Below are 7,327 nucleotides of genomic sequence, written 5' to 3' on the forward strand. Positions count from 1 at the left end.
GTAAAGAAAATGTTCGGCAGCTGTTGCTCTGGGAGGCAGATGGGTGGTTGACATTTATGAATTATATTTTTCAGATGGAGAAACTGAGGCACCAAGTTCTTAATTGTTTTTCTCAGTCTTCCACATCTGTGCAACATCAAATTTGAAATTGCAGTTTATGAATATCTTCTGTCTTCCAGCTATGTGCTTCCGAAAGGAATCTCCAATGGTTGAGACGGCAAATATGGGGGGTTTTCTCTAACGGACGCCAGCTGAAGACTCATGCTTTTGTGTATGGTACAGATGGCCAACTGGTTGTGCTTACCAGGGCTTCCCTCCCGTGCAGCCACCCACCCTCAAGTGACAGCTTTTTGCATCTTCTTGACTAATTAAACCACCAACAGAGAATGCCAGTTATCTGCTTGTGTGACACCTCTGAATATTAAGTAGCTTTTGTAATTGATTATTTTTTGAAAGCCCTGTTCCTCCATAATTAAATAAATCTTTGAGAATTAAGGATAGGTTAGCATGGTATATGGATTGAAAAACACAAGGGGCACAAAATTTGGTTGCAAGAGAAGAACATAGCATCAAATATATTGCCTCTCTTGATCAATTATTGCTGATCTGAGTGCTGTTAATACTAACATCACAATGTGTTTCTTCCTTTTTCTATATTCCTGTGCACCCAAGTGGAACCAATTGTTTCTGCACCAGATAAGATATGAAAATGCAGATTTGCTTAAATAACTTGCTGCCCAACAAGACAGCCTGTGTAGAATGCAAGAGTATCCTGTCAGCAGCTGTCTGGCTCGTATGGCCCTCTGGGTTATGACTGTGATGCTGGTTAGTAACTTTTGTGTCTTTTTGTGTTGGCAATGACACTGAGAACAGATAATGGATGCTGGCAAGATCTTGAAATCAAAGGAGTGGAAAGAGAGTTTAATCAGGTGGTCTGGAGAGCTTGTGGGCTTTTACAGAGTTGGCCCACCACACAGAACAATCCAGTATGCCCCCACTGTCTAAATGGGGAACCTGCCCTTTTGCCCTTGGGGGCTGGGCAGCTGGGGAAGCAGGAGAGACCTGCCACTAAGGGATATTCTGCCTTCAGGGCCTGGAGTCATGTGATTTTGCTATTTTTGGAGGCTAGAGAGGTCTAGGTTGTTTGCTGCCAAAACTGGATAGTACCAGTGTTCAACTAATAGCAGGGTGGGGCAAGGGATGGAGGTCGAGTTACATAAGCAAAACGGAAGAGGGGTCATAAAAACAAAACCAAACTTGTTGCCTGTGAATTGATGTTACAGAGTAGAAGTGTTCCATAGGGTTTTCTTAACTGTAATCTTTATGGAAGCAGACTGCGAAGCCTTTCTTTTGTGGTGCCACTGGGTGAGTTTGAACCGCCACCTTTGGGTTAACAGCTGAGCACAAACCATTTGTGCCACCCAGGGACCTTAAGAGCAGACATCTTTTACTAGTTAAGCTAAACTATTTGGTTTTAAGAAGACTTCAGGGGATATTTTTGGTTTAAGGGAGGTTTTTTTAAACCTAGTGAAGTTTTCATTCAATAAGCCAAGTCGTTGTTAGACATGCCAATGCCCCACATTTACCTGTCCTTTGTTTTATCCTCCCTGGGAAGTCGATGGGGATGTTCACACTGTAATATTGTTTGCACTGTAATGTTGCAGGATACATTATGTCTCATGCAGACTTCCAAGGTTAGTGACTCATCTTTGGCAATTCAAGAGAATCATTTTTTTCTCATCTAGCAGCTGTAGGATGTCTGGTAATATTTCCTGGGAATGATTAGGTGGCTTTAATCACTCACAACCTAACTGTGACCTCAGATCAGTATAGCAGTGAGGCACTGGTCTATATTCTGAGCCAGATTCCCTACCTCTAATCCAAGGCTCAGCTGCCCATGGGAAGGGGGTAGAGTACCCTAGACTGTGGTGCAATTTATTCTCAATCCATCCATATGTCCTTGAATACAGCCATTTAAAAAAGTGGTATCTTTTTCTTATTGCAAAAACAGATACATGCTCAAAGCAGAAAATTCGGAAAATGCAGAAAAATACGCCACCGTCAGCATTGGAGTCCATAAAATCATACTATATATACTGTTTTTTAGCCTGTTGGTTTGCATAAAAGATCGTGTAATTTTCCTACACCAACAAATGTTCTCTCACTGCATAACCTTTAGTCATGACTATCATGGTGCAGTATGGATATGTTGTTGTCTTGTGCAGTCAAGTCAATTCCGACTCATGGCGACCCCATGTTACACAGTAGAACTGCTCCATAGGGATTTCTTGGCTGTAATCTTTATGCAAGCAGATTGCCAGGACTTCCTTCTGTGGTGCCACTTAGTGAGTTTGAACTGCCAAGTTACCAGCCAAGTGCAAACGATTTGTGCCACCCAGGGACCCTACACTATGGATATACTATAATTCATTTAGATAGTCCTTTATTACTATAAGTGTAGGCTCTATCCTTTTTGGGCTGTTAAGAATTTTCATGAACATCTTGCTGCATATAGCTATGATCGGGGTATTGAGAGAACTTATAAGGGCTGTTTTAAAATGCTATTTTTTGAAAGATGTACAGAAAAGTCTATTTTATTACAGGTGGCTCGGGTTTTACAAGGGAACAAGTTGACAATACAGAGACAAATGTTGATAGGAGGGAGTGGAAAGGGAATACCCTTCCTTTAAATCAAGATGAAGGGTATCGGGGCACTGACTCCAGGAACTCAGAGCAAACTCAACCTTACTATTGCTTTACTAATTTCATTTGACACCCAGAGTTCTAAGACGTTCAGGATGCTTGTTTTTCTTCCTCCCTGGTGCTGATGGTCCCAATTTGTGGAAGCCTTGGGAATATAACGCTAACAAATCAGTCCAGCAGCCATATTCTCAAAATGTAGATCTATGCTTTTGTTGATTGTTTGGTGAGCTGTTAGATGATCTTAGCAGTACATTTCCTAAAGTAGCCCGTATTTCCTTGGGACATTTATTTAGTTCTGATTTTATTGCCAAGGAACATTTTATCATTGTTACTTACTGGTTTTCTCAACACCTTGTTCATTATTATTCTGGGTACATTCTCTGTACTGGTGATTTACTCCAGACAATTCTTGCTTTTTTCCCTCAACACGTTTCTGGGGACTGTATCCTCAAGCAGGTTTTAAAAAAAGCATTTTTTTTTTTTCCTAATGAAAATAGCATCCTGATGGGAAACATATATATTGCTACCAATTGACTTGAAATCAAATAAATTATAGATATGGTAAATAATCTGTTGTTAAGACAAAGAAATATCTTCCTATAAATTTTCCTTAGAGCAATTAGAAGTGTTCAAAGTGGTTCCACTAATTCAGGTCTTTTAAAGTGAGCATAAATGTGTAACATATATTGTTTATTTTAAGGCCCCAAATGTACAAAAAAAGTATAAATAGAGAATATAAAAACACAATTTTCCAGTGTAATAAATTTGGCCAACATCTAAATCTTCAGGATTGAAAAAACTTGAGAAAGGTCTGTCTTGCCTCATTTGGCAGATAAGAAAACTGGGACCCACAGCACTAAGTGACTTGCTTAAGGTCACCTTGCTACATTAATTCAACATGTAATTAATGATAATTTTGCTTTGTTTCTTAGAACTTAGATGTAGATTCTACGGTGCCCTAGTCAGAACCACTCTTCAGGGCTAAAGCATTTATTCCCCCTACTAGTAGAAGTTTTGGCAGCAGACAGCTCCTAGCTGAGTTCCAATTCAGAGACTTGCCCTAGTTTAAGAAAAGCCTCTTTGCCCAAGGTCACATTCCTATCCCAAGGGCAGCTTATATCTGATGACTGGGTGTCTGGTGTTTGGAGACACAGAAATGCTTAGGCACTCCACCTCCAATTGGGACAGCTCTGAAAGGCAAATAGAATCAGCTGAGGCCTTTGATATGCCTACCTTGCAGCCCAGCCTCTACCTCTGCCCAATCCTGTTTCCTTCCCTTCCCTCCAAGCTGTTGATCCTGAGAGCCTCCCCAGTAAGGATTCTGTGTGCAAACTCTGTTTCAGAGTCAGCCTCTTAGAGAACTGACCTGAGACATTAGAGAAACCTTTTTGGGGATAATTTGGATCATTGGGCCTTTAAAAAAATTGCACCAAGAAGTTTGAAAGTTTGAACTCATGTTTTATTTATAAATTTTCTTAGGGTAAACAGAGACATTCAAAGTGATTCTATTACATATGTATACATACATAAATACATACATAGAGAGAGAGAGAAAGAGAGCCCTGGTGGCGTAATGCAAAACCAAAAGGTAGGCAGTCTGAATCTGCCAGGTGCTCCTTGAAAACCTTATAGGGCAGTTCTACTCTGTCCTGTAGAGTCGCTATGAGTCGGAATTGACTCAACGGCAATGAGTTTTGTTTATATATATATATATATGTATGTATGTATGTATCTGTTGCCATCAAGTTAATTCTGACTGAAGATCATTCAAAAATGGTTGCCACAGTACATTGACAGGGAACTGCTGGAAATTCAAGCAGGATTCAGAAGAGGACATGGAATGACGGATATCATTGCTGATGTCAGATGGATCTTGGCTGAAAGCAGAGAATACCAGAAAGTTGTTTACCTGTGTTTAACAGACTATGTAAAGGCATTTGACTGTGTGGATCAAAACAAATTATGAATAACATTGTGGAGAATGGGAATTCCAGAGCACTTAATTTTGCTCATGAGGAACCTGTGCAGATGTGTCCGTTAGCCACTTAAATGTCTTCTTTGGTGAAGTGTCTGTTCATATCCTTTGCCCATTTTTTAATTGGGTTGTCTTTTTGTTGTTGAGGTGTTGAAGTATTCTATAGATTTTAGAGATTAGACCTTTGTTGGATATGGTATAGCCAAATTTTTTTTCCCAGTCTGTAGGTTCTCTTTTTACTCTTTTGGTGAAGTCTTTTGATGAGCATAAGTGTTTAATTTTTAGGATCTCTCAGTTATCTAGTTTCTCTTCTGGTGTTTGTGCATTGTTATTTATGGTTTGTATTCTATTTATGCCATGTATTAGGGCCCCTAGTGTTGTCCCTATATTTTTGTTCCATGATCTTTATCGTTTTAGGTTTTATATTTAGGTCTTTAATCCATTTTGAGTTAGTTTTTATGTATGGTGTGAGGTATGAGTCCTGTTTCCTTTTTTTACAGATGGACATCCAGTTTTGCCAGCACCATTTGTTAAAAAGACTGTCTTTTCCCCACTTAGTGGTCTTTTGTCCTTTGTCAAAGATCAGCTGACCATAGTTGGGAGGATTTTCATCTGGGTTCTTGATTTTGTTTCGTTAGTCTATGTGTCTGTTGTACCAGTACCAGACTTTTTTGACAACGGTTGCTGTATAGCAGGTTCTGAGATCAGGTAGTGTGAGGCCTCTCACTTTGTTCTTTTTCTTCAAAAATGCTTTTCTTATCCTGGGGCCTCTTTCCTTTCCGTATAAAGTTAATGATTAGTTTTTCCATTATGTTAAAGAATTCTCTTGGTATTTGGGTCGGGATTGTATTGTATCTGTAAGTCACTTGGGGTAGGATTGGCATTTTCACAATGTTGAGTCTTCCTGTCCATGAGCATGGTGTCCATGAGCATGGTATGTTTTTCATTTATGTAGGTCTCTTTTGGTTTCTTGCAGTAGTGTTTTATAGTTTCCTAGGTCATTTACATCCCTGGTTAGATTTATTCCAAAGTATTCTATCTTTTTTTTTAATAGTTTAACCACATCTAATTTACTTTCTCTGTTAACTAAGTAATATGAAAACGTGATCATTTTTCTTTGAAACTTACAAGTACAGTCTGCATATACATGATTTTGAGGATAATTTGTTAACTTCAACATATATCTACATTCTAATGTCATTATTTTGAATTTAAAGAAACAGATTCTTACAAGACCAAAATAACCCACAGGCCATGAAGTTGGTTTTTACTTTTCCCTTTTCTTTTTTTTTTTTTGATTAAACAAATGTGCACCATGATGTTTCAACAAGTAAGGCAAATGCCATGAATGTGAAAGCTGCAGTTTGCAATATACCACATCCAGAACCCACGGGATGTGAATTAGACAGAAGTAGTATTCACTGTAATTAAATAACCAGGTAACATCATGACAAGTTGGTTTGCGCCATCAAAATTGTCCATTTAAGTTTCTTTTTTCTTGATGATCAGAGGCCCCATGTTGTCTCCAGTCTCTTCATCGTGTTTTGTGTGAGACCCATCACAGAGTGGGAACTTTTTGCATCTCCAGCAGCAGCAACACATAGCTTTATCTCCCAAATCCTCCATGTGAAAAGCATGTACTACCTTGGGGTTGTCTTTCTGGATGTGAAGGTTTACCACAGATTAGTGGCGATGATCTGTAACATAAAATCTCTTGTAAGCTAGATAACCAATTGCAGCTGTCCCAGCAACAATGGTAATGGCTGCGATCCATTCAACTCGTACGCCGGAATTGGAAGTCAGACTCATGGCGACATCACTCGCAAGGCATGTGCACAGGATACTGATCACAAACAGGGCTTGCGCAGACAGCAGGAATAACGGTGCGAGGAGCGTCCTAAGCGTACGGACACAGGGCTGCTACTGCGCAGGCGCCGCCCAAAATATTTATCTTTTTAGGGGCTATTTTAAATGGTATTGTTTTCCTGATTTCCTTTTCGTCGTTCTCTTTGTTGGTGTATAAGAATGCAACTAATACTTGTATGTTGGTCTTGTATCCTGCCACTCTGCTGAATCTTTCTACTAGTTCCAGTTAGTTTTCTTGTGGAATCTTTGGGGTTCTCTATGTATAGGATCATATCATCTGCAAATAGCGATAGTTTTACTTCTTCCTTTCCAGTTTGGGTGCCTGTAATTTCTTTTCTTGCCTTATTGCTCTAGCTGGGACTTCCAGCACAATGTTAAATAGGGTTGATGATAAAGGGAATCTTTGTTTTGTTCCTGTTCTCAGGGGGAATACTTTCAGCCTCTCTCCAATGAGAATGATGTTAGCTGTTGGTTTTGTATAGATGCCCTTTGTTATGTTGAGGAATTCCCCTTCTATTCCTTTTTTATTAGGAATTTTTGTCAGGAATGGGTTGTTGGAACCAGTCATTATTAAAAGGGAGAAGAAGATTGCCCAAGTTTTATATGTGAAAAGAGAAAGGGATGATCGGTGGGAAGAAGAAGGAAGATGTTTATGAGCTTATTTTATAGAAATTAACCCTGAAGATTAAAAGAAAATCAGATAATAAATATCCGTGTGTCTATTTCACAGAATTTATACTTGTTAATAATTTGCCATACTTGAACTTTTTTCATGCAAATGAA

At 39.2% G+C, this 7,327-nt stretch overlaps 1 pseudogene; it reads right to left on the reverse strand.

Annotated features, from left to right (window-relative positions):
• Window positions 1–6,160: 6,160 nt before the first annotated feature.
• On the reverse strand, window positions 6,161–6,487 carry LOC101345389 (CDGSH iron-sulfur domain-containing protein 1 pseudogene; annotated as a pseudogene).
• Between the last annotated feature and the right edge of the window lie 840 nt (window positions 6,488–7,327).

Source organism: Trichechus manatus, unplaced genomic scaffold, assembly GCF_000243295.1.
Source record: "Trichechus manatus latirostris isolate Lorelei unplaced genomic scaffold, TriManLat1.0 scaffold00105, whole genome shotgun sequence".
In the NCBI taxonomy this organism is placed as follows: domain Eukaryota; kingdom Metazoa; phylum Chordata; class Mammalia; order Sirenia; family Trichechidae; genus Trichechus; species Trichechus manatus.